We start from the raw sequence: 26,431 nt of genomic DNA, 5'->3' as shown, positions 1-26,431 counted from the left end.
TTTGTTGTTGAAAATGTCAAATACTATATGAACCCAGGTCTAATATCAAACAGTCTCTCCTAGAAAACAACCACACAGGACAACAACGTACGCAAACTAAACAATTCAAATAGTAGAAAGTACCTGGTTGTATGTGATACATGACATATTAGTCAGCCATAAAAAATAAAAAGAGTCCCTCCCTCAAACAGGAATGGAGGGAACAAGACAGTCACGTGGAAAGAGGAGAGAGAAGGACAAGTACACAAGAAGGAGCTTATCAATCTTTACGCCATTTCAAAATGGCAGCCACAACACGCCATCGCTGTATATACACGTCCGTCTGTAGAGTAACAAAACCACAAAACCAAAATGGGGCATAGGACCGCTCTTCTTCTCCCCCTCCTCCCCCTCTCCCCTCCATGTGTTTTTTGGGGTTTATGTCATTGAGGCTTCATGCCTGCCCCCGCAGCTCCCGCACGCCACCCCGGCCCGGTGGCAGGCGTGAAGGGGCGGGTACAGACAGAGACACGGCGCCACTAGGGACAACCCCAGCAGAGCTGCCCAGCGCGTGCCCAACCTCCCCTCGCCACCCCCCTCACAGGAGCAGGGGTCTGAGTAGTCCCCCTCCGGGTCAGACATGCAGTGATACAGCAGTGTGTCGGCCAGCCACATGCAGCTGACCCGCCAGACGCACGCCCTGATCGGGTCCGGCGCATCCTGGCAGCGCCCCCGTCGGTTGTTACCGCCGTAGAACGTTTCGCCGCAGTATTGGCACTGCAGGCGCTCGCCAACCCCTCCCTCCTCAGACTTCTTGTCCTGTCCATCAGACGAGCCAGGGAGGAGGGGCTGGGGCTGGGTCGAGACCACGCCCCCACCGAAGCCCTGATCCCCTGGATGGCGGTGTTGCGAACCCAAGCCGGCGTAGTGGTGCCTCTTGGGTAAAGGTCTGAAGGTAGGTTTGGGGTCGGAGGAATCTACCGGTGTGGATACCAGGGGATAACTATAGTGGTGTTTGTGTGGCTCGCTCTTAGCGAAGTGGACATAGGACTCAGAGTCGTCTGGCGGGCGGATGTATTTGTGGCGCACGGTGGCGTGGCGGTAGTCCTCATAGCCCGTGAGCCAGGAGCGTTCTAGTTGGTCCATGTGGAGTTCCGAGTGGGAGGAGGATTCCAAGGGGAGCTCCCAGGAACGTTCCCGAGGGTTGATCCTGACGATCTCCTCGTCGTCCTGGAAGGTGACGTGGCGAGGGATGCGGGGCAGAGGCTGCAGGGAGGTGAGAGGAGAGAGAGAGAGAGGAGAGAGAGGAGAGAGAGAGGAGAGAGAGAGAGAGAGAGAGAGAGAGAGAGAGAGAGAGAGAGAGAGAGAAGGAGAGGAGAGGAGAGGAGAGGAGAGGAGAGGAGAGGAGAGGAGAGGAGAGGAGAGGAGAGGAGAGGAGAGGAGAGGAGAGGAGAGGAACAAATACCTAGAATTGAACAAATGTCATTAGATAACAAGTTGGAGCTACAGACACGGTTTGGATGATGGTGTGTAACTTTCGTATTTATAGTTCCACTGTGTACATTTTACTACACAGTATTTTCTAAATATATGCATTACTATTAGTAATATGCAGTGATGAAGTGGTAAACAATGAGGTGGATAAAACGCTGACTGCTGTTATGCAGAGTAAGACAAATGCAAAATACATTTTACTGTCAAAAAAGTTACAGTAAAATAACAATAACGAGGCTATATACAGGGGGTGCGGGTTAGTCGAGGTAGTTTAATGGGGGCCGGCCTGAGTGATTCACGGAAGGTTGGAAAAAAAGTTCAGAAAAACGACTAAGTCCAGACATCTCTGTTCATTGCATGTTTTTCGGGCACCTGGTTTTATTTTTGGGTTACCAAGCCCCTATTTTTAAAACGGTTTTAAATGCATTTAAGGGGCATCCAGACCTCCATGCCCGCTATGGGAGCACCATACTACGGCCCCAAATCAATGGGGGCCGGCATTAGTGATTTATGGAGGTTTGGAGAAAAAAAAGTCCAAACTTCTCATGGTTTGGGGGTAGAACCTGTTCAGCAGTCTAATGGTTTGGGGGTAGAACCTGTTCAGCAGTCTTATGGTTTGGGGGTAGAAGCTGTTCAGCAGTCTAATGGTTTGGGGGTAGAACCTGTTCAGCAGTCTTATGGTTTGGGGGTAGAGATGTTCAGCAGTCTAATGGTTTGGGGGTAGAAGATGTTCAGCAGTCTAATGGGTTGGGGATAGAAGATGTTCAGTAGTCTAATGGGTTGGGGGTAGAAAATGTTCAGCAATCTAATGGGTTGGGGGTAGAAGGTGTTCAGCAGTCTAATGGGTTGGGGGTAGAAGAAGAACCTTTTGAGGATCTGAGGACCCATGCCAAATCTTTTCAGTCTCCTGAGGGGGAATAGGTTTTGTCATGCCCTCTTGGTCTTGGTGTGTTTGGATCATTCTAGTTTGTTGGTGATGTGGACACCAACCTCTCAACCTGCTCCACTACAGCCACGTTGATGTGAATAGGGACGTGCTCAGCCCGCCTTTTCCTGTAGTACACGATCAGCTCCTTCGCCTTGCTCACGTTGAGGGAGATGTTGTTGTCCTGGCACCACACTGCCAGGTCTCTGACCTCCTCCCTATAGGCTGTGTCATCGTTGTCGGTGATCAGGCCTACCACTGTTGTGTCGTCTGCAAACTTAATGATGGTGTTGGAGTCGTGCCTAGCCACGCAGTCGTCAGTGAACAGGGAGTACAGGAGGGGGCTGAGCACGCACCCCTGAGGCCCCAGTGTTGAAGATCAGCGTGGCAGAGGTGTTGTTACCTCACCACCTGGGGGCGGCCCGTCAGGAAGTCCAGGATCCAGTTGCACAGGGAGGGGTTCAGGCCCAGGATCCTTAGCTTGGTGATGAGCTTTGAGGGCACTATGGTGTTGAACTCTGAGCTGTAGTCAATGAATAGCATTCTCACATAGGTGTTCCTTTTGTCCAGGTGGGAAAGGGCAGTGTAGAGTGCAATAGAGATTGCATCATCTGTGGATTGGTTGGGGCGGTATGCAAATTGGAGTGGGTCTAGGGTTTCTGGAATGATGGTGTTGATGTGAGCCATGACCAGCCTTTCAAAGCACTTCTTGGCTACAGACGTGAGTGTTACGGGTCGGTAGTAATTTAGACATGTTACCATGGCGTTCTCGGGCACAGGAACTATGGTGGTCTGCTTGAAACATGTTCGTATTACATACTGGGTCAGGGAGACACATCCAGTGTCAACATCATCCCATCCCTTACTCTCCTCCCATTGGCTTACCAGATCTAGGAAGTAGTGGTCTGACAACCTATAGGGTTCATGGAGGGTCGTTTCCCAGGATGCAGTTGTTGTGTAAGTGGGATGAGTCAGCGAGGGGGGAGGAGTCCAGTGGCTGCAGACAGGGCTCCAGTCTCTCGGTGGAGGAGTTAGACGAGCTGTCTGTGGCATTCTGATTGGAACAAAAGACAAAACCACAGAAGAGTCAGTAAAGCTCTGATTGGACAAGCAGTTGTCGGTGGGCAGGTTTGGTTTGAGCAAATTGTCTATATTGTTGTTTGAGTTGTTTCACTGGCCACCAGTCACCCCAAAATGTCTCTCTCTGATTCTGTTTACTCTATGGCCTCTCTTTACACAGATCTACCTCTGCAGTTCCAGGACCGGCTTCAGTGTATTTCTCTCTCCAAATCTCCCCCCTCTGCCCCCCGCCCCTCTGTCTCTGCCCCCCCCCTCTGTCTCTGCCCCCCCGCCCGTCTCTGCTCCCTCCCCCCTCTATCTCTGCTCCCCCCCTCTGTCTCTGCCCCCCCCCCTCTGTCTCTGCTCCCCCCCCTCTGTCCCTGCTCCCCCCTCTGTCTCTCCGTCCGTCCGTCCGTCCGTCTGTCTGTCTCTGCCCACACCGGCAGGCCAGGGGGAAGTGTGTAGAGCTACTTTATTTAGTTTTTTCAACCGGTCCCCCCCCGTGTTGGAGGACCGTGTTGGACTAAACTTAACTTCTCCCTCTGTCTCTGCTCCCCCCCTCTGTCTCTGCCCCCCCCTCTGTCTCTGCTCCCCCCCTCTGTCTCTGCTCCCCCCCTCTGTCTCTGCTCCCCCCCTCTGTCTCTGTCCCCCCCTCTGTCTCTGCCCCCCCCTCTGTCTCTGCCCCCCCCCCTCTGTCTCTGCTTCCCCCCTCTGTCTCTTCTCCCCCCCTCTGTCTCTGCTCCCCCCTCTGTCTCTGCCCCCCCCCCCCCCCCTCTGTCTCTGCCCCCCCCCCCCCTCTGTCTCTGCCCCCCCCCCCTCTGTCTCTGTCCCCCCCTCTGTCTCTGCCCCCCCCCCTCTGTCTCTGCTCCCCCCCCCTGTCTCTGCCCCCCCCCCTGTCTCCGCCCCCCCCTCTGTCTCCGCCCCCCCTCTGTCTCTGCCCCCCCCCCCCCCCCCCCCCCTCTGTCTCTGCCTCCCCCCCTCTGTCTCTGCCTCCCCCCCCCTACCCTCTCTCTCTCCAGGTCTACTTCCAGCCTGTGTGAGTAGCATTATCCTGGCCTCTTTCCTCCTCAGGCTTTGGTCCAAGTCAAACCTTGGCCAGACACAAAACACACCAGGCCGCCGGCTAGCCGAGCAGCAGCCAGCTGACTCTACACATTATGGGTGTCTGTGTGACTCCACATTGCTGAGCGCCCAGACAGATATTTTGGACAGGCAGGCAGGTGGACAGCCTCTGGGGGCATTGCAGGCAGCAGAGTACTGACTGACAGGCTGAACATGATTTGTGTGCTCTGTGTTCCAAATGGTGTCCTATATAGTGCAATACTTTAGACCAGAGTCCTATTCCCTATAAAGTGCACTACTTTAGACCAGAGCCCTATTCCCTATATAGTGCACTACTTTAGACCAGAGCCCTATTCCTTATATAGTGCACTACTTTAGACCAGAGCCCTATTCCTTATATAGTGCACTATTTAGACCAGAACCCTATTCCCTATATAGTGCAATACTTTAGACCAGAGCCCTATTCCCTATATAGTGCACTACTTTAGACCAGAGCCCTATTCCCTATATAGTGCAATACTTTAGACCAGAGCCCTATTCCCTATATAGTGCAATACTTTAGACCAGAGACCTATTCCCTATAAAGTGCACTACTTTAGACCAGAGCCCTATTCCCTATATAGTGCACTACTTTAGACCAGAGCCCTATTCCTTATATAGTGCACTACTTTAGACCAGAGTCCTATTCCTTATATAGTGCACTATTTAGACCAGAGCCCTATTCCCTATATAGTGCAATACTTTAGACCAGAGCCCTATTCCCTATATAGTGCACTACTTTAGACCAGAGCCCTATTCTCTATACAGTGCACTACTTTAGACCAGGACCCTATTCCCTATATAGTGCACTACTTTAGACCAGAGCCCTATTCCCTATATAGTGCACTACTTTAGACCAGAGCCCTATTCCCTATATAGTGCCACTACTTTAGACAGAGCCCCTATTCCCTATATAGTGCACTACTTTAGACCAGAGCCCTATTCCCTATATAGTGCACTACTTTAGACCAGAGCCCTATCCTTATATAATGCACTACTTTAGACCAGAGCCCTATTCCTTATATAGTGCACTACTTTAGACCAGAGCCCTATTCCCTATATAGTGCAATACTTTAGACCAGAGCCCTATTTCCTATATAGTGCATTGCTTAGACCAGGATCCTGTCTGTCTGTCTGTCTGTCTGTCTGTCTGGTCTGTCTGTCTGTCTGTCTGTCTGTCTGTCTGTCGTCTGTCTGTCTGTCTGTCTGTCTGTCTGTCTGTCTGTCTGTCTGTCTGTCTGTCTGTCTGTCTGTCCTGTCTGTCCGTCCGTCCGTCCGTCCGTCCGTCCGTCCGTCCGTCCGTCCGTCCGTCCGTCCGTACCGTCCGTCCGTCGTCCGTCCGTTCCGTCCGTCCGTCCGTCCGTCCGTCCGTCCGTCCGTCCGTTCCCGTCGTCGTCCGTCCGTCCGTCCGTCTGTCTGTCTCTGCCCACACCGGCAGGCCAGGGGGAAGTGTGTAGAGCTACTTTATTTAGTTTTTTCAACCGTCCCCCCCCGTGTTGGAGGACCGTGTTGGACTTAAACTTAACTTCTCCCTCTGTCTCTGCTCCCCCCCTCTGTCTCTGCCCCCCCCTGTCTCTGCCCCCCCCCCTCTGTCTCTGCCCCCCGCCCGTCTCTGCTCCCTCCCCTCTATCTCTGCTCCCCCCCTCTGTCTCTGCCCCCCCCCTCTGTCTCTGCTCCCCCCCTCTGTCCCTGCTCCCCCCTCTGTCTCTCCGTCCGTCCGTCCGTCCGTCTGTCTGTCTCTGCCCACACCGGCAGGCCAGGGGAAGTGTGTAGAGCTACTTTATTTAGTTTTTTCAACCGGTCCCCCCCCGTGTTGGAGGACCGTGTTGGACTAAACTTAACTTCTCCCTCCCTCCCTCCCTCCCTCCCCCCCCTCCCTCCCTCCCTCCACCCCCTCCCTCCATGGCCAGCATTGAGATCTACCCACAGAGTGGACTGTATGTTGATTGGTTGTTACAAAGCCCTTCAGAATGGCTGGCCCAAAAATAACAACAACCCCAACCCAAACCCCCTGTACCACCCCCTCCTCCCCCCTCTCTCTCTCTCTGGGGCTGCAAGTGGGTGGATCTTGGGGTACACCTGTCTGTCAATCGGTTCTGGCTACCCCTGCCACCAGCTCTGGGTCATATTCATTAGTGCACATCGTAGCAAAACATTTTTGCAACAGAAAACAAAAAACAAGTGTTTCTTATTGGCCAAGTTGAGGTAGTCCCTCCCTGTTTCGGTGTTTTCTTCCATTTGGGGTCTAGTGAATACAACCCTGCTCTCATTACTGCTGATCATTCACTACACAGACCACCTCTCCTCTGTTTCTACTGCAGCCCACCACACACAGGGGAGACAGAGAGACACACAGAGAGAGAGAGAGAGAGAGAGAGAGAGAAAGAGGATGTTGTGGAGAGAAAAGGGGGAAGGGGGGGGTGAAAGAGGAAGACAGCAGCTAAATGTCTCAAAACTAGAAGAATGGCAGCAAAATACACCTCTGTCTCACTGTGTCTCACTCTCCTTCTCAATTTCTCTGTCTCTCTCTCTCTCTCTCTGTGTCTCTGTCTCACTCTCCTCAATTTCTCTGTCTCTCTCTGTCTCACTCTCCTTCTCAATTTCTCTGTCTCTCTCTGTGTCTCACTCTCTCTCTCTGTGTCTCTCTCACTCTCCTCAATTTCTCTGTCTCTCTCTGTGTCTCACTCTCCTTCTCAATTTCTCTGTCTCTCTCTGTGTCTCTGTCTCTCTCTGTCCTCTCTCTCTCTCAACAAAAATAGTGTCCGCTCAGCGAGAGGCAGGGGAGGGGGAGTTGGGTTAAGTATAGGCTAGCCCACGAGGAATAATTGAGGAAGAATGTGCTTCCTAGCCCTGTCCCCTCCCCCTTCTCTTGTGTGTGTGTGTGTGTGTGTACACAGGGTAGTAAATCAGTATATCCTGTCTGACACGTCACCACCCACCTCGCAACACACCGGGCCACTGCTGATAACTTTAGGAGAGGTGCCTAAAGAGGACAGGAGCCTTAGCCTGTGCAGAGGTATGTGTGTAAACTCAGACCATTCATCTAGCTCTAACAGACAGTTGAAGTCAAGATGAGCCACTTCCTCTACCCCCCCCCCCCCCCCCTCATCTCTCTCTCTCTGACTGCTGGTAAATCACAGTGTCACAAAGCTTAGATGCAGCTGCCAACGTTAGTTTGATTGTGGTGAGTGGTGGGGGGAGGTGGTGGTAACAGGAAGTGACCTTTTGACCCTGCCTGCTGCTCCCAGTGTCACGCTACAGGAGGATGGTGTAGGTAACACACACACACACCACAGACCCGTAACAGAGGGTTCAGTGGGAAGCAGTGGGGGGTAGACAGGTAACAGTGGTGCTTTAATGAGTGACCTATGATAGATCAGGGCTTTGGGCTGGGCTTATGTAATGTAATGATAGTCATCACTATAACCACATCTCTGACAGTTAAAACATCTAAATGAGTCAGGTTGTACTTACGGTGAACACATCATCTCTGGCAGTTAAACATCTCAATGAGACAGGTTGTACTTACGGTGAACACATCATCTCTGACAGTTAAACATCTCAATGAGACAGGTTGTACTTACGGTGAACACATCATCTCTGACAGTTAAACATCTCAATGAGACAGGTTGTACTTACGGTGAACACGTCATCTCTGACAGTTAAACATCTCAATGAGACAGGTTGTACTTACGGTGAACACATCATCTCTGACAGTTAAACATCTCAATGAGACAGGTCATGTTTATGGTGAACACATCATCTCTGACAGTTAAACATCTCAATGAGACAGGTTGTACTTACGGTGAACACATCATCTCTGGCAGTTAAACATCTAAATGAGACAGGTTGTACTTACGGTGAACACATCATCTCTGGCAGTTAAACATCTCAATGAGACAGGTCATGTTTACGGTGAACACATCATCTCTGACACAGTTAAACATCTCAATGAGACAGGTTGTACTTACGGTGAACACATCATCTCTGGCAGTTAAACATCTCAATGAGACAGGTTGTACTTACGGTGAACACATCATCTCTGACACAGTTAAACATCTAAATGAGACAGGTTGTACTTACGGTGAACACGTCATCGTCGCCCAGTTCTGCCTCATTCTGGAGTGTTGAGGAGGACGTCGTGGAGCCTACGGGGAGCAAAGAGTGGCAAAATGAACTAACTCAGGTTGAGCACTATTTTCAGGTATAGACTTTTCAATCGCATTGTTACACCTTAATTCATAATAATCATTTGACGGATGCTAATATTTGTCATATTTCACACGTACAAATGTATATTAGGGGCGGCAGGTAGCCTAGTGGTTAGAGAGTTGGACCAGTAACTGAAAGGTTGATAGATTGAATCCCCGAGCTGACAAGGTACTAATCTGTCGTTCTGCCCCTGAACAAGGCAGTTAACCCACTGTTCCTAGACCAGTTAACCCACTGTTCCTAGACCAGTTAACCCACTGTTCCTAGACCAGTTAACCCACTGTTCCTAGACCAGTTAACCCACTGTTCCTAGACCAGTTAACCCACTGTTCCTAGACCAGTTAACCCACTGTTCCTAGACCAGTTAACCCACTGTTCCTAGACCAGTTAACCCACTGTTCCTAGACCAGTTAACCCACTGTTCCTAGACCAGTTAACCCACTGTTCCTAGACCAGTTACCCACTGTTCCTAGACCAGTTAACCCCACTGTTCCTAGGCCAGTTAACCCACTGTTCCCAGGCCAGTTAACCCACTGTTCCCAGACCAGTTAACCCACTGTTCCTAGACCAGTTAACCCACTGTTCCTAGACCAGTTAACAGTTAACCCACTGTTCCTAGACCAGTTAACCCACTGTTCCTAGACCAGTTAACCCACTGTTCCTAGACCAGTTAACCCACTGTTCCTAGACCAGTTAACCCACTGTTCCTAGACCAGTTAACCCACTGTTCCTAGACCAGTTAACCCACTGTTCCTAGACCAATTAACCCACTGTTCCTAGACCAGTTAACCCACTGTTCCTAGACCAGTTAACCCACTGTTCCTAGACCAGTTAACCCACTGTTCCTAGACCAGTTAACCCACTGTTCCTAGACCAGTTAACCCACTGTTCCTAGACCAGTTAACCCACTGTTCCTAGACCAGTTAACCCACTGTTCCTAGACCAGTTAACCCACTGTTCCTAGACCAGTTAACCCACTGTTCCTAGACCAGTTAACCCACTGTTCCTAGACCAGTTAACCCACTGTTCCTAGACCAGTTAACCCACTGTTCCTAGACCAGTTAACCCACTGTTCCTAGACCAGTTAACCCACTGTTCCTAGGCCAGTTAACCCACTGTTCCTAGACCAGTTAACCCACTGTTCCTAGACCAGTTAACCCACTGTTCCTAGACCAGTTAACCCACTGTTCCTAGACCAGTTAACCCACTGTTCCTAGACCAGTTAACCCACTGTTCCTAGACCAGTTAACCCACTGTTCCTAGACCAGTTAACCCACTGTTCCTAGACCAGTTAACCCACTGTTCCTAGACCAGTTAACCCACTGTTCCTAGACCAGTTAACCCACTGTTCCTAGACCAGTTAACCCACTGTTCCTAGACCAGTTAACCCACTGTTCCTAGACCAGTTAACCCATTGTTCCTAGGTCGTCATTTTAAATAATAATTAGTTCTTAACTGACTGCCTCGTTAAATAAAAGGACAAATAAAAAATATGAATATACAACATGTGTGAATTGGAGATGTGTCATTTGCATGTTCCAACTCCCCCTGAGATCTCCTCAGAGGTTGGAGTCAAGACCAGAGTCAGCATTGCCCAGTACCCCTGGAGCAATGATGGTGAAGTGACTTGCTCAAGAGCACAACGTCAGATTTTACCATCGTAGCACCTAGCATGCTACTCCTTTAAAAAGGCCGTGTCAGACCATTCCAGAGTTTCCCCCCACCTTCTGCCATGTCCTCCATGGCTTTCCGTACGCCTCTGTCGAAGGCCCGAGCATCAGCAGGCCTCTGGAACGTCAGGCCACACCTCCTGTCCTCCACCATCCAATGGTGGAAGGTGGGCGTGGCCTTGGTGTACACAAGGTTCTTCCTCAGAGCACACTCCAGGATCACCTGAGTAATCACACAACAGACACGTCATTCAATCAGTCAATCAATCAATCAACCTGTCAATCAATCATCATGATAATTATTTAGCAGTGTTGTATTGGAGACCAACTTCAGTTGAGTCGAGACCAGAACAATGAGTCCAATTTAACACTATCTTGTACTGTACTAGTTGTCATAGTGACAGCATGTTGACTACAGAAGACTTTGTAATAAAACCTATTTTGGACATTTGTAACCCCTTATTGCTATTATGGTGTGTGTGTGTGTGTGTGTATATTTGGTGTGTGTTTGTGTGTCTGATGCTCACATGAGTTTGTCCCTCACCTGTTTGTCCCTCACCTGTTTGTCCCGTAGACGTTCTCCATGGATGAGGAAGTGGGAGTGACCCAGGGGGGCGAGTCCCAGCCCCAGCTCGGGGGGCAGGACCCTGCAGACTCCCACTCTACTCAGAGCCCCCCCGTCCTGGACCAACCAGCCTCCACTGGAATCATCCCTCACCATCACCACGGCTTTTACACACACGATGTAGCTGTCGCTGGAGAGGGAGGGAGGGACCATCAACACCATTATGAGTCAGAATTATTCATCATCACATTTCCTTCAGGTTAACCATGTTATGCTCCTGGATTCTCACTCTGGTGATGATAGACTGAGGGAGGGTGTGTTTCACATTGCAGCCGACTCTTAAGGCAAGTTGAGCCTGAGGGTTGTACATCACCTTCCATCATATACAACTAATCAATAGTACTGGGGTTGTACATCACCTTCCATCATGTACAACTAATCAATAGAACTGGGGTTCTAAATACAACTAATCAATAGAACTGGGGTTCTAAATACAACTAATCAATAGAACTGGGGTTCTAAATACAACTAATCAATAGTACTGGGGTTGTACATCACCTTCCATCATGTACAACTAATCAATAGAACTGGGGTTCTAAATACAACTAATCAATAGAACTGGGGTTCTAATACAACTAATCAATAGAACTGGGGTTCTAAATACAACTAATCAATAGTACTGGGGTTCTAAATACAACTAATCAATAGAACTGGGGTTCTAAATACAACTAATCAATAGAACTGGGGTTCTAAATACAACTAATCAATAGAACTGGGGTTCTAAATACAACTAATCAATAGAACTGGGGTTCTAAATACAACTAATCAATAGAACTGGGGTTCTAAATACAACTAATCAATAGAACTGGGGTTGTAAATCACCTTCCATCATATACAACTAATCAATAGTACTGGGGTTGTACATCACCTTCCATCATATACAAACTAATCAATAGTACTGGGTTGTAAATAAAACTAATCAATAGAACTGGGGTTCTAAATACAACTAATCAATAGTACTGGGGTTCTAAATACAACTAATCAATAGTACTGGGGTTCTAAATACAACTAATCAATAGTACTGGGGTTCTAAATACAACTAATCAATAGTACCGGGGTTCTAAATACAACTTATCAATAGAACTGTGGTTGTAAATCACCTTCCATCAATTACAACTAATCAATAGTACTAGGGTTCTAAATACAACTAATCAATAGTACTAGGGTTCTAAATACAACAGAGAGAGAGACTTCATTGAGAGAGAGACTTCATTGAGAGAGAGACTTCATTGAGAGAAATAGAGAGACTTCATTGAGAGAGAGAGAGAGAGAGAGAGAGAGAGAGAGAGAGAGAGAGAGAGAGAGAGAGAGAGAGAGAGAGAGAGAGAGAGAGAGAGAGAGAGAGAGAGAGAGAGAGAGAGAGAGAGAGAGAGAGAGAGAGAGAGAGAGAGAGAGAGAGAGAGAGAGAGAGAGAGACTTAATTGAGAGAAATAGAGAGACTTCATTGAGGGCCCAGCCGTATACTGTATGGTAACCTGACACAACACCATCCCAGCCTCCTCTCAATAACTACACAGGACAGAGGAGGAGGAGGGTAGGGGAGGAGGTGGGGTTTAGGGAGAGTAGAGGAAATTGTAAAGAATGACTGAAGTGAATGGTGTTGTGAGGTCATTTGGGGTGATAGACTGATGGCCATATAGACTAGCCAGTAGAAATGAACAGAATACAGGCTGTCCTATATCTGTCCTTCATACAGTTTAGTCTACCTGATTACCATCAGGGTACCAACAACACAACACCATGTAAGTCAGAACAGAACCATCAGGGTACCAACAACACCATGTAAGTCAGAACAGAACCATCAGGGTACCAACAACACCATGTATGTCAGAACAGAACCATCAGGGTACCAACAACATCATGTAAGACAGAACAGAACCATCAGGGTACCAACAACACAACACTATGTAAGACAGAACAGAACCATCAGGGTACCAACAACACAACACCATGTAAGTCAGAACAGAACCATCAGGGTACCAACAACACAACACCATGTAAGTCAGAACAGAACCATCAGGGTACCAACAACACCATGTAAGTCAGAACAGAACCACCAGGGTACCAACAACACCATGTAAGTCAGAACAGAACCATCAGGGTACCAACAACACAACACCATGTAATACAGAACAGAACCATCAGGGTACCAACAACACAACACCATGTAAGACAGAAAAGAACCATCAGGGTACCAACAACACAACACCATGTAAGTCAGAACAGAACCATCAGGGTACCAACAACACCATGTAAGACAGAACAGAACCATCAGGGTACCAACAACACCATGTAAGACAGAACAGAACCACCAGGGTACCAACAACACCATGTAAGACAGAACAGAACCATCAGGGTACCAACAACACCATGTAAGTCAGAACAGAACCATCAGGGTACCAACAACACCATGTAAGTCAGAACAGAACCATCAGGGTACCAACAACACCATGTAAGACAGAACAGAACCATCAGGGTACCAACAACACAACACCATGTAAGTCAGAACAGAACCATCAGGGTACCAACAACACCATGTAAGACAGAACAGAACCATCAGGGTACCAACAACACAACACCATGTAAGTCAGAACAGAACCATCAGGGAACCAACAACACCATGTAAGACAGAAAAGAACCATCAGGGTACCAACAACACAACACCATGTAAGACAGAACAGAACCATCAGGGTACCAACAACACCATGTAAGTCAGAACAGAACCACCAGGGTACCAACAACACCATGTAAGTCAGAACAGAACCATCAGGGTACCAACAACACAACACCATGTAATACAGAACAGAACCATCAGGGTACCAACAACACAACACCATGTAAGACAGAAAAGAACCATCAGGGTACCAACAACACAACACCATGTAAGTCAGAACAGAACCATCAGGGTACCAACAACACCATGTAAGACAGAACAGAACCACCAGGGTACCAACAACACCATGTAAGACAGAACAGAACCATCAGGGTACCAACAACACCATGTAAGTCAGAACAGAACCATCAGGGTACCAACAACACCATGTAAGTCAGAACAGAACCATCAGGGTACCAACAACACCATGTAAGACAGAACAGAACCATCAGGGTACCAACAACACAACACCATGTAAGTCAGAACAGAACCATCAGGGTACCAACAACACCATGTAAGACAGAAAAGAACCATCAGGGTACCAACAACACAACACCATGTAAGACAGAACAGAACCATCAGGGTACCAACAACACCATGTAAGTCAGAACAGAACCATCAGGGTACCAACAACACCATGTAAGTCAGAACAGAACCTTGCAAACTGGTGGAGGTCCATACAACATAATGCACAAGCTCTTCAGTCAATTCAGTAGACTACAATTAATTCTCAAGTGTTTAACTAACTAACTAATTAACTCTCGGCTTGCCTGCCTGCCTGCCTGCCTGCCTGTCTGTCTGCCTGTCTGCCTGTCATGTATGGACCCAGAACTTCAACAAGCATCTGACCAACTACGTGAGACTTTAGTTCATTGGAATTGGAAGGGACACACACACAGGTGGCTAACCTCGTTCACCTACACACACACACACACACACACACACACACACACACACACACACACACACACACACACACACACACACACACACACACACACACACACACACACACACACACACACACACACACACACACACACACACACACACACACACACACACACTACCAGAGCCAGCCAGCCAAAGTGTTATGACCAGCGTTATGCAGGCAGCTCTGCTCCAATACTGGATTTCTAGGAGAGCTCAGAATACACACACACACATCCTACTAGTAGGTTGGATTGAGTCTGCCTCACACACACGCGCGCTGCATGAGTCACCAGCAGACAGCGTCTCTGCCTTCAGTCTGCATACAGCCACCAGACTACTCTAAATATATGACAGACGTATGTATTTTTGTTGAAACTGGCCAAATAAAAACATGGAGAGTAACTCTCATCCACAATGACATAAGACTGTCTAGCTGGTCTGTCTCACTGTGATAAAGATAGGCTGTAGATCTGGTCTGAACGGAGAGGAATTCATATGAGAGGGTAGTAACATATCCACCCTGTGACGACAGCAGGGTGAAACACAGCAGACAGACAGACAGACCCTATAATCTGAGGTCAGGCCACAACACAGACCTGCTGCACCGGGCAAGAGAGGGGTGTGCACATAACCACACACTGGAGAGAGAACACACACACACACACACACACATAACCACACACTGGAGAGAGAACACACACACACACACACACACACACACACACACGACAGCTACTAACTTCTGCCTATCCTGGCTCCTTCCAAACCCTCCCTCGTGGTCACACCTCATCAAACACACAGGCCATTAAAAAACAGAGTCTGTCTGTCTGAGTGGCGTCCATCCCTCCACCACTCCTTCCTAGCAGACTGTGTGATGGGATTCTAATCTGTTACCTAGGCCTGCTTCAGGTAGACTGTGTGATGGGATTCTAATCTGTTACCTAGGCCTGCTTCAGGCAGACTGTGTGATGCGATTCTAATCTGTTACCTAGGCCTGCTTCAGGTAGACTGTGTGTGATGGGATTCTAATCTATTACCTAGCTGCAGACCTGAGGGGCAGACTCATTCTGTGTGATAGAGGCAGTGAGGCCAGTTGCTGCACCACGGGGACTGGTAGACTACCTACAGACAGACTGGGGTCAGTTATGGACATAGAGGTTGGCTGATCTACTCATATTCCTAGTTTGCATATGACATACAATAACCCTATCATGACAGGCTGATTATAGGAAGAACCATTCTAGTAATATTGATCATTCTAATTATAGGAAGAACCATTCTAGTCATATTGATCATTCTAATTATAGGAAGAGCCATTCTAGTCATATCAGGACCCCAAACAACGGATTTTCATTGTATTTCTGTAAGGTTCTCTATCAAGGGCCCCAAACAATGGCTATTTTCAATACAGGTTCTCATGTTTGTTCTTGTCATGGATTTATTTTCTATATGGGTTCTCATGTTTGTTCTTGTCATGGATTTATTTTCAATACAGGTTCTCATGTTTGTTCTTGTCATGGATTTATTTTCTATATGGGTTCTCATGTTTGTTCTGGTCATGGATTTGCTCAACTCCTGCGTCCTCGCTCCTGAGTCCTCTCTTGTAATCCTTTTGAAAAGGTCATAGGTAATGGAGGAGAGGCGAAGTGGATGAAAACGCGCCTTTATGAAATTAGACTCTCCTCCACTTGTGTGTCATTATGTAAATGAAGTTCACAGGGGTGGAATAAATGTATAAAGTGATCCAAACAAATGAAGATAGTTGTGCAAGACATTTATTAGATAAAACGATAAGCAGCATATTGTTCTTAAAATGTTGGCATGCTTTTCTCCTCTAACGAAACAACAGCTGAATCAAAGGGGGCGTGACAAATTTCAAAAGTCTTCCATGAAGGACTCAGGTAGGATACACATGACTGTCCTCCATGAAAGGTGGCTATTGAGGATGGGAGGACTCTCTTCCGTTCGCCTACTAACTCAATTGACATCTCGGCCACTTATCGGTTTCCGGGTCACGGTGGAGCGAGGACAAAGGGTGGAGGATGGACTTTTGTCCAAATGAGAAAAGGCCAGAGAGGCCAGGGAGTCACCTTGGTAACGGCAGCTTCCGTCCGGAATAAGGTAACAGGGAAAAACGATTTTTCCAAATGGGAATTTAGTGAGTGTTGTTGATGTCACACAGCTGACAGGGAAGTGAGGACATAGAATGACTGAAAGCTGGGGCTTATTGACATGGAGGTACTATGTCATAGAACGATCAGATAGAAATACATAATGTAGAACAAGCATTCTGTGTCATATGGAATGGGATTATACAGAGCAGTTCTGTCCTGCTGGCTCAGACCAGAAGGGTTTTAGGGGGTTGGAAGCTTGGTTTGCTATTGACTGGGATTCTCTTCCAGCTTTTGCACTTGTCTGACCACTCTTACATGTGTGTTTCCCGAGCGTACACACACACACAGTCCAGTTATTACCTCTGTACAGGTGAAGAAAGACAGTGTCTGCCTGGACATGTGAGGGTTATCAATAACTACAGCTGACAGTTACTAGATGCAACTTTCCCTCGGGGGCCTGGAGTGTCAATAATCTCCAATGACCTCACCTCATCCAAGACCAATGGTAAATCGGACTCTCTCTCGTTCTCGCTCTCCCCATCTGTCTCTCTCTCTCTCTCTTTCTGTCTGTCTCTTTCTGTGTGTGGTGGGTGGCAGGTAGGTCTAGTGGTTAGAGTGTTGGGCCAGTAACCGAAAGGTTGCTGGATAGAATCCCCGAGCTGACAAGGTAAAATTATGTTGTTCTGCCCCTGAACAAGGCAGTTAACCCACTGTTCCCCTGAACAAGGCAGTTAACCCACTGTTCCCCTGAACAAGGCAGTTAACCCACTGTTCCCCGGGCGCTGTGGATGTTGATTAAGGCAGCCCCCCGCACCTCTCTGATTCAGAGGGGTTAAATGCAGAAGACACATTTCAGTTGAAGGCATTCAGTTGGTCAACTGACTAGGTATCCCCCTTTCTGTGTCTGTCTCTCTCACTCTTTCTCTGTCTTTCTCGCTCTTTCTGTGTCTATCTCTCACTCTTTGTGTCTATCTCTCACTCTTTGTGTCTATCTCTCACTCCTTGTTTGTCTCTCACTCTTTGTGTCTATCTCTCACTCTTTGTGTCTATCTCTCACTCTTTGTTTGTCTCTCACTCTTTGTGTCTATCTCTTACTCTTTGTTTGTCTCTCACTCTTTGTGTCTATCTCTCACTCTTTGTTTGTCTCTCACTCTTTGTTTGTCTCTCACTCTTTGTGTCTGTCTCTCCCACTCTTTGTTTGTCTCTCACTCTTTGTTTGTCTCTCACTCTTTGTGTCTGTCTCTCCCACTCTTTGTTTGTCTCTCACTCTTTGTTTGTCTCTCACTCTTTGTTTGTCTCTCACTCTTTGTTTGTCTCTCACTCTTTGTCTGTCTCTCACTCTTTGTTTGTCTCTCACTCTTTGTCTGTCTCTCACTCTTTGTTTGTCTCCCACTCTTTGTTTGTCTCTCACTCTTTGTTTGTCTCTCACTCTTTGTCTGTCTCTCACTCTTTGTTTGTCTCTCACTCTTTGTCTGTCTCTCACTCTTTGTTTATCTCTCACTCTTTGTCTGTCTCTCACTCTGTGTCTCTCTCACTCTTTGTTTGTCTCTCACTCTTTGTTTGTCTCTCACTCTTTGTTTGTCTCTCACTCTTTGTTTGTCTCTCACTCTTTGTCTGTCTCTCACTCTTTGTCTGTCTCTCACTCTTTGTTTGTCTCTCACTCTTTGTTTGTCTCTCACTCTTTGTTTGTCTCTCACTCTTTGTCTGTCTCTCACTCTTTGTTTGTCTGTCTCTCACTCTTTGTTTATCTCTCACTCTTTGTCTGTCTCTCACTCTTTGTTTGTCTCTCACTCTTTGTTTGTCTCTCACTCTTTGTGTCTGTCTCTCCCACTCTTTGTTTGTCTCTCACTCTTTGTTTGTCTCTCACTCTTTGTTTGTCTCTCACTTTGTCTGTCTCTCACTTTTTGTTTGTCTCTCACTCTTTGTCTGTCTCTCACTCTTTGCTTGTCTCTCACTCTTTGTTTGTCTCTCACTCTTTGTTTGTCTCTCACTCTTTGTCTGTCTCTCACTCTTTGTTTGTCTCTCACTCTTTGTCTGTCTCTCACTCTTTGTGTCTATCTCTCACTCTTTGTTTGTCTCTCACTCTGTGTTTGTCTCTCACTCTTTGTTTATCTCTCACTCTTTGTTTGTCTCTCACTCTTTGTGTCTATCTCTCACTCTTTGTTTATCTCTCACTCTTTGTGTTTGTCTCTCACTCTTTGTGTCTGTCTCTCACTCTTTGTGTCTGTCTCTCACTCTGTGTTTGTCTCTCACTCTTTGTTTATCTCTCACTCTTTGTTTGTCTCTCACTCTTTGTGTCTATCTCTCACTCTTTGTTTATCTCTCACTCTTTGTGTCTATCTCTCACTCTGTGTTTGTCTCTCACTCTTTGTGTTTGTCTCTCACTCTTTGTGTCTGTCTCTCACTCTGTGTCTCTCACTCTTTGTTTGTCTCTCACTCTTTGTTTGTCTCTCACTCTTTGTTTGTCTCTCACTCTTTGTTTGTCTCTCACTCTGTGTTTGTCTCTCACTCTTTGTTTGTCTCTCACTCTGTGTTTGTCTCTCACTCTTTGTTTGTCTCTCACTCTTTGTTTGTCTCTCACTCTTTGTGTGTCTCTCACTCTTTGTTTGTCTCTCACTCTTTGTTTGTCTCTCACTCTTTGTGTCTCTCACTCTTTGTGTCTCTCACTCTGTGTCTGTCTCTCACTCTTTGTCTGTCTCTCTCACTCTGTGTTTGTCTCTCACTCTGGGTTTGTCTCTCACTCTTTGTTTGTCTCTCACTCTTTGTTTGTCTCTCACTCTTTGTGTCTCTCACTCTTTGTGTCTCTCACTCTGTGTTTGTCTCTCACTCTTTGTGTCTCTCACTCTGTGTCTGTCTCTCACTCTTTGTCTGTCTCTCTCACTCTGTGTTTGTCTCTCACTCTGTGTTTGTCTCTCACTCTGTGTTTGTCTCTCACTCTGTGTCTGTCTCCCTTCCTCTATTATCCTCTGTTTCAGGAGCCAGTGTTTCCCCTAGATTATTTTCCAGGTGGTGTGCACAGGCCCCTACTCCTTGCTATGTTGTGTTTTCTGTTTTGTGTTGTCTCTGATGCTCTATGGCATGTAGATATGTTGACTGGAGCTGAATGAGCTGAGAAAATAATAGAGTGAGTGAGTGAGTGAGTGAGTGAGTGAGTGAGTGAGTGAACGAGTGAGTGAGTGAGTGACAGTGAGTAAGTGAGACAGAGTGAGTGTGAGAGAGTGAGTGACAGTGAGTGAGTGAGTGAGAGTGAGTAAGTGAGTGACAGTGAGTGAGTGAGTGAGTGACAGTGAGTGAGTAAGTGAGACAGAGTGAGTGTGAGAGAGTGAGTGAGTGAGTGTGAGGCAGTGAGTGAGTAAGTGTGTGACAGTAAGTGAGACAGTGAGTCAGTGAGACAGTGAGTGAGTGAGTGAGTGACGGAAAGTGACTGAGTGAGACAGTGAGTGACAGTGAGTGAGTAAGTGAGACAGTGAGGTGAGTGACAATGAGTGAGTGAGAGAGGCAGTGAGTGACAGACAGTGACTGACTGACTGACAGACAGTGACTGAGTGAGTGAGACAGTGAGTCAGTGAGTGAGTCAGTGAGACAGTGAGTGAGTGAGTGAGTCAGTGAGTGAGTGAGTGAGTGACGGACAGTGACTGACTGACTGAGTGAGACAGTGTGTGTGTGAGTGAGTAACAGTGAGTGAGTAAGTGAGACAGTGAGGTGAGTGACAGTGAGTGAGTGAGTGAGTGAGTGAGTGAGTGAGTGAGTGAGTGAGTGAGACAGTGAGTGAGTGAGACAATGAGTGAGTGACAGACAGTGACTGACTGACAGACAGACAGTGACTGAGTGAGTGAGACAGTGAGTGAGTGAGTGAGTGAGTGAGTGAGTGAGTGAGTGAGTGACAGACAGACAGTGAGTTAGTGACATAGTTTTTGTTGTTGTGAGTGAGTATTGCAGTTGAATCAATGCGTGGTGGTCAGCTCTGGGTTACGTTGCAGAGCAGCGACCTTAGCTGAATGTCATTGGGCATCAGTCAAATACTGAAATACTGACAGTGCACATGTCAGTAACCTAGAGATCAATACATCTTCCACTAATGTCTCTGTCCTCTCTGTGTGAGTGTGTCTCCGTCCTCTCTGTGTGAGTGTGTATGTCCTCTCTGTGTGAGTGTGTATGTGTGTCCGTCCTCTCTGTGTGAGTGTGTATGTGCGTCTCCGTCCTCTCTGTGTGAGTGTGTATGTGTGTCTGTCCTCTCTGTGTGAGTGTGTATGTGTCTCTGTCCTCTCTGTGTGAGTGTGTATGTGTGTCTGTCCTCTCTGTGTGAGTGTGTATGTGTCTCTGTCCTCTCTGTGTGAGTGTGTATGTGTCTCTGTCCTCTCTGTGTGAGTGTGTATGTGTCTCTGTCCTCTCTGTGTGAGTGTGTATGTGTCTCTGTGTGAGTGTGTGTGTGTCTCCGTCCTCTCTGTGTGTATGTGTCTCTGTCCTCTCTGTGTGTATGTGCGTCTCCGTCCTCTCTGTGTGAGTGTGTATGTGTGTCCGTCCTCTCTGTGTGAGTGTGTATGTGTGTCCGTCCTCTCTGTGTGAGTGTGTATGTGTCTCTGTCCTCTCTGTGTGAGTGTGTATGTGTGTCCGTCCTCTCTGTGTGAGTGTGTATGTGTGTCCGTCCTCTCTGTGTGAGTGTGTATGTGTGTCCGTCCTCTCTGTGTGAGTGTGTATGTGTGTCCGTCCTCTCTGTGTGTATGTGTCTCTGTCCTCTCTGTGTGAGTGTGTATGTGTCTCCGTCCTCTCTGTGTGAGTGTGTATGTGTCTCTGTCCTCTCTGTGTGAGTGTGTATGTGTGTCCGTCCTCTCTGTGTGAGTGTGTATGTGTGTCCGTCCTCTCTGTGTGAGTGTGTATGTGTGTCCGTCCTCTCTGTGTGAGTGTGTATGTGTGTCCGTCCTCTCTGTGTGAGTGTGTATGTGTGTCAAAGAGAGAAAGTCAACAGAGAACTCATTTTATATTTGGATCCTTAATTTTGCAGACAATGAGTGCAGTTACAATAATGTGATTATTGTGTAAAGTCAGATGAATATAATAGTTGCATTAAAACGTTTACATGCTTTGCAAGAATAACGATTTCCCCTAATAATCCTGTTGACACGAACACATCTGAAATCAGGCTACCTGACGTCACTCTGATAAATGCAGAAAATTGCCAATCAAATCCAAGTTTATTTGTCACGTGCGCTGAATACAACAGGTGTAGTAGACCTTGCAGTGAAAAGCTTACTTACAGGCTCTAACCAATAGTGCAAAAAAGGTAGTATGTACATGTAGGTATGGTTAAAGTGACTACATGATGAACAGAGAGTAGCAGCAGCGTAAAAGAGGTGGGTGGCGGGACACAAGGCAGATAGCCCAGATAGAGCCCGGTTAGCCAATGTAAACGTTCTACCCTAGCGACCATGTTCTTTTAGGGAAGCATATTTGATTCTGGGTTCTATAAGTTTGTGAAAACTACTTCTAAAGATCCATACATTGTAGTTTCTAACTCACTTCACTCGCGCTAAAGAGGGGTTCGCTCGGCTGGTGCTAGAACATGCGCAGATCATATGCGCAGATCAATGTGTTTACGTGTCCTAATCATTTGTCAAAGTGTTCAGAAAACAGGGTGTTTTAATCGCCGTATGCTTCATTCGATTTTGACTTTAAGCCTCTTAACAAAAGCAGAGTAAGGTGTTTACATGACTATTGGATAATCTGCCTACTACCATAATCAGTTTAATATCGCGTTATAAGTGTGCCTGTAAACGTGTTCAATGTGTCATTACGGATTTAAAAAAATAAAGCCTTCAAATGTGTATTGAGTAGAATATCAAATATTTATTTTAATAAACAGCAGCTTTTGCCCTTACTAATCATTATATTTATATGCATTTAATCCGATTGCTGTAATAAAATCAGATAACTTTTTTCCAAACGGGGCATTTGGCCTGGCCTGCTGTGTGTAAGGACAACAGGTTCCTGTCTTTATTGTTTGGTTGCCGCACTAATGGCCCTCATGTCAAGGTAGCAAGGCCCCTGGCTGTAGCTATGCACGGTGAATGGGGCGCGCTGAAGGTTACAGTTTTTATGAATGGGCGAGCGTCACGCGACTGCCACGCAAACATCCCCTCCTGTGCCCTTCGCCCTTCCGACAGCTATCTATCAGGATCTGCATGACTGACATTCTACAGAGCCTCTCTGCTTCCAAAGCAATAGGCCTACCTATGATTCAGCACGCACACGCAGCATTATAAAGGCGAATAGCCTATTGAATATCGACAATAAAGGAGACTGTAGATTGATGCCATTAATAATAGGCTTGAATAAACCAAAATAGGTGTTGCCAACAAGAACGATCTTGCCTACAAATACAAATTACAAGTAGGCCAATGCATCAAACATTATGCTATATGTTAGTCTACTAGAAATCTAATTGAACTGCATCACAGTGGTTCTCCCAGTGTGTGTGTGTGTGTGTGTGTGTGTGTGTGTGTGTTTGTTTTATAAGAAACTCAGTTAGGCTTTCATCTTACTCTTGAATGCTGTAAAAGCAGAATGCACAAGGTGAAATCAGTGGTTCTCCCAGTGTGTGTGTGTGTTTTATAAGGAACTCAGTTAGGCTTTCATCTTACTCTTGACGCTGTAAAAGCAGAATGCACGAGGTGAAACCAGTTTTCCTCTTGTCATTGCAGACCTTAGAGACATTTTGCGAGTCCTTTTAGCCCAAATATCACATGAATACACAGACTTGCCAAAATATATAGAACTGGAAGAAATTTAGTTTTAAAACGTCTAAATGTTCTATACAAAAAAAATCAAATCAATACAACTCATGCCAAAATGTGTAGAATTGCGGGAAAAGCTTGACCTGCACAATTCTCTCTCCACCAACAAGAAGGGGGTGAACCGTTTGTATCATGAATGTACCCCAATGCTGGAAGGGGAGACTGAGTGAAAAAGTTTGGGAATCCCTGGCCTAAACAACATTAAAACGATCCAAAGACAAAACTCAGAAAGCTACATGCCAAGACTATTGACGAGCCTCTGTTTACATTTGAAATGCTTTCGATTTGAGCGAGATAAAGGAAGGCACGGCACAATGATTCAGACTTTATGAATAGCCTGGGGTTAGCACAGGCTACAAAGAAACTGGAATAACGATCCAACGTTACAATAATGACACGCAATAATGTCCCGCAATTCTACGCGTCCATAGAGTTTTAAAAAACGGGTTGATGTTGTCAGGTAAACTTTGCAAGACAAGCCCTGTAGTCCTCGATTGGTGTTTTTATGAATGAAACCTGCTCCCGGGAAGACTTCTTCCCCTAGTCACAGTTTGAAGCAAACATACTTTCAAACGATGACCTAAACACAAATAAGCAAACGAATAGCTAAAAAGAGATAACAGACGACAGTCTCTGTTCCATCCGTCGATAGATTGTAACTTGTTTCAAACTTCGTTACATTTTTAAAAAGCCCTACCGCTGCTAATCGCTTCACAACATGTTTCCGATCCACCCACGCTCTGCAACCCCCACCCCTTTAACGCTTATGTAAATGAGAGCGATTGTGAAAAGAGATGGTGGATGGGGCATATCGGATATCTCATATCCTCCTTCCGAAAAGAGTTCCCCCAGCCACAGCTTGAACAAACAAACACAGAACGATGGCCTAAACGAATGTTGCATAGGCTACGAGACAATATCAACCGCAAAGTAACGAGAAGCGACAGGCTCAGTTCCCATCCGTCGACAGAATAACTTTTACAACGCTAGAGTTTCGAACTTGGTTACATTTTAAAAGGCCCTACTGCTGATTTCTTTACAACATGTTTCCGATCCACCCACGCTGCAACCACCATCCCACCTTCCCCCTTCGCAAGACAGAATCAGTAGACTAGAACAAGACGGGGGCCCTAAACCCCCCCCCCCCCAGTCCTCTTCTGCTTTCACTGTCAATATATTATAGCCTAATCCCCTATGCCACAGACCATTTTCAAACTTTTTAAAAATACTTTTTTTTTTAAAAGACTGAAACAGATCCACAAGGCATTCGTTTCCAACAAATAAAATGTAACTTAGTTGGACATTTCTCAAAGGGAAATATATATATTGGAGTCGATATTTACTAGTCTAAGGATGTGAGGTTCCAATTTGACAATCGCTCCATCTGTTGCAAGCTGCCTGGCCAGCCAGGTTAACGTTAGTAGAACGCAATATCTTACTAGCCCGGGTCCAAAATCTGTGCCATGTGATATTATGGGCAGATTTTCTACTAGCCCGGTCTAAAAAGTTACCTACTTGCCTCCGGCTATCTTAATTTTGAACTGTTTTTTGAAACACTCATAATGTTCAACTCTGCCCGATAATCATAGCTTAGTCCAGACATACTGTGTCATATAGCCGTGTTATTGTATTCTTGTTTGATTTGCTTTCAACGCTTTGCGATCCTTTCTGCCTAATGAAAAGCGCTAATGAAGTTTAATACGTTGTTATTATAATACTTACTCGCTTGGGTGTGTTTCTTCTATCATTTTCTCGTTTCACCTGAAATAATATCCCAATGCGGGTGCATGCTTTTTGCTCGTCATTTTTTTCAACACCTATCCTCAGTCCTTTCCCTTCTATTCCGCGTAGAAGCCTATCTTTCCGCTGCCTTTGTGTGAATACACAGCGCTCTTTGCTTCAGTCTTAGACTACAGTAGGTTTCTCTCTCTCTGCTGTCCTTTTCTTGTTATGCCAACCAGTTGCTTGTGTAAAATAAAGACTCTCCGAAAGTTTATAATCCTCAGGGTAATACGGTGAAGTAAAACATGTGCCTCCTAAATTCTGGGGGCCCGGTTTTCGACGGCCCGTTCAGCGTTGCTGAATGGGCACTGGCGTTACCGAGGGGTGGCCCCGCTAGAGCCCCATCGCTCGCTACTCCATGTTGGATTGTGCAGGCACCCCTACGTCACGACGAAGGGAGATAGGAGATGTCGCGTTCAAAACGACTGGGAACTCGGAAATCTCCGACTTCCGACCTTAGTACGTGCAAGACTTCTGGAATTCCAAGTCGGGCCTCTTTCTAGAGCTCCGACTTTCCGACCTGAAAATCACGGAAGTCATGATTTGACCTCATATTTTCCAAGTCCACAGTTGTCTTGAAAGCGCCAGAGCAGTGTCCTCACTGTTTACCGCAAACAAAACGTCATAAACCCCGCCCATTTCTACAATTTATTTTCTTAAAATGTCATTTTAAACCTAACCTTAACCCTAACCTAACACACTGCTAAACTTATGACTAACCTTAACCTCAAATTGATACTACCAAGCAAATGTTAGTTTTCATGAATTATTATGATATAGCCACATTTGTATGATATTTAGACTTTGTGGCTGTGGTACCTAGTGGAAACCCAGAGAGTGGCGCCACGTTCAAAATGACTGGGAACTCGGGAAATTCTCCAACTTCCGACTTCAGTGCGTTGAAAACAACTGGGAACTCAGGAAAAAAAACGAGCTCCGACTGGGGAAAAAATAGTTTTGAACGGTCATCCAACTCTTAATTGTAAGTCTGTGTGCGTCATTTCAAACAAACAGCGAAGGAAAGAGAATGTTCGTCGTTGCGTCTCGTGGGTAACGACAGAAGAGAAGCTTGGAGAGGCCAGAGAGAGCCAGA

General features: G+C 46.6%; 1 pseudogene; it reads right to left on the bottom strand.

Annotated features, from left to right (window-relative positions):
* Window positions 1-417: 417 nt before the first annotated feature.
* Window positions 418-25,872, bottom strand: LOC116372109 (sprouty-related, EVH1 domain-containing protein 2-like; annotated as a pseudogene).
* Between the last annotated feature and the right edge of the window lie 559 nt (window positions 25,873-26,431).

Source organism: Oncorhynchus kisutch, unplaced genomic scaffold (genome assembly GCF_002021735.2).
Source record: "Oncorhynchus kisutch isolate 150728-3 unplaced genomic scaffold, Okis_V2 scaffold3918, whole genome shotgun sequence".
NCBI classification, from domain to species: Eukaryota; Metazoa; Chordata; class Actinopteri; order Salmoniformes; family Salmonidae; genus Oncorhynchus; species Oncorhynchus kisutch.
This window is presented reverse-complemented; position numbering and strand designations above follow the sequence as displayed.